Genomic DNA, 1,743 nt, shown 5'->3' with positions numbered 1-1,743 from the left:
CACTCGGGAGGCAGAGGCAGGCGGATCTCTGTGAGTTCGAGGCCAGCCTGGTCTACAAGAGCTAGTTCCAGGACAGGAACCAAAAGCTATGGAGAAACCCTGTCTCAAAAAATCAAAACAAACAAACAAAAAAAAAAAACCCAAAGTGACAACAGATATAAAGAACTTGTGTGTGTGCGCAAGTGTGTGTATCTGTCTGTGTGTGTCTGTATAGCGTCAACATCCAGTGCCTTCCTCAATCACTCCTCACCTTTATTTTTTGTATTTTAAAAAATACTTCTTTTTTGATCCTTTCATGGTTCATAAGCGTGATGATTGGGGTTTCATGCTAGTGCGTGATATGTGCTGCCCATTAAACCTTGTTATGACGTGGGCACATTACCCGTCTGACGTGAAAAAGAAAATTTCTTTTTGGGGCTGGAGAGATGGCTCAGTGGTTAAGAGCACTGCCTGCTCTTCCAAAAGTCCTGAGTTCAATTCCCAGCACTCACATGGTGGCTCACAACCATCTATAATGAGATCTGGTTCCCTCTTCTGGCATGCAGACATACATGCAGGCAGAACACTGTATACATAATAAATTAATAAATCTTTAAAATAATATTTCTTTTCCTTATGTGTCTATGTGCATGCATGTTCACATGTGTCTGAACTGTAACACATGCCCCAGAAGAGGGCAATGGATCCTTTGGAGTTGACGTTACAAGGCCTGCTTGTTAGTTACTTGTGCTGGGGGTTGATCTCTGGTCTTCATGAAAGCCAAGGAGACACTCACTCTTGACCAATGAACCATCCATCTCTCCAGCCCCTTCACCATCTTTTTCAAGACAGGATGTCTCACTAAATCTGGGGCTCACTGAACTAGACTGGCTGGCCGGAAAGTTGTAGGGACCCACCATTTCTGTCTTGAAGTTTTACATGAGTTTTAGGGATCAAACGTGGCAACCAACTGAGCCATCTCCCTGGCCTTCTTGTCTTGCAGACCCAGGGTGGTCACATGACTATTTAAGCCAGTGGTGAGTGAAAATGACGTGGGTGACTTTCAAGGGATTTCTGTGAAGACAAGTTTGTTTAACCTGGACTCTAATGTGGCGGTTGACCAGCTTCTATCATGGGGCCTGGATACCAACCTAGAGGTGACAGCACAAGAGGAGAGAACTTTGGATTCAGCTTCACCGTAACACTGGAGAGAACAGAAGTTCCTACCTTTTTTGGAGCCCTGTATTTTGTGTTTCTTTTTTTTTTTTTAATATTTATTTATTTACTCATTATGTATACAGCGTTCTGTCTGCCTGTATTCCTGCCGGCCAGAAGAGGGCACCAGACCTCATTACAGATGGTTGTGAGCCACCATGTGGTTGCCGGGAATTGAACTCAGGACCTTTGGAAGAACAGTCAACGCTCTTAACCTCTGAGACATCTCTCAGCCCTCCTTTCTGACTTGTATCTGTTTGCATTGTAGAATGATAGGAAGGTAAAGAGAGAAGACAGTAGAGGTGAGAGAAAAATCAGGTGTCCATTTCTGAATGTTCTCTTAACCTGAATAATAGATGAATTCAAGAAATATAATTAAGACAAAAATGCCCAGACTGGCTAGATGCTCACCTGGATCCAGCTGCTTTGAAAAGCCTTTTCTCAGATGGATAAGGTAAAAAGCAATAAACGATACCTTATGCCTCTATTTTCAGAGTCGTTAACATCTTCTATATACCACAAAGACAGAAACACACACACACACACACA

The 1,743-nt window shown here is 43.0% G+C and overlaps 1 non-coding gene across 1 annotated transcript; it reads left to right on the top strand.

The window, feature by feature from the left end:
- Positions 1-287: 287 nt before the first annotated feature.
- On the top strand, positions 288-392 carry LOC113458411. Its single transcript, XR_003378797.1, has one exon. It is a non-coding gene; the product is annotated as a small nucleolar RNA U13 (small nucleolar RNA).
- Positions 393-1,743: the final 1,351 nt, after the last annotated feature.

Source organism: Microtus ochrogaster, unplaced genomic scaffold, assembly GCF_000317375.1.
Source record: "Microtus ochrogaster isolate Prairie Vole_2 unplaced genomic scaffold, MicOch1.0 UNK20, whole genome shotgun sequence".
NCBI lineage: Eukaryota > Metazoa > Chordata > Mammalia > Rodentia > Cricetidae > Microtus > Microtus ochrogaster.
Note: the sequence above shows the minus strand (reverse complement) of the source record. Positions and strands in the feature narration are given on the sequence as shown.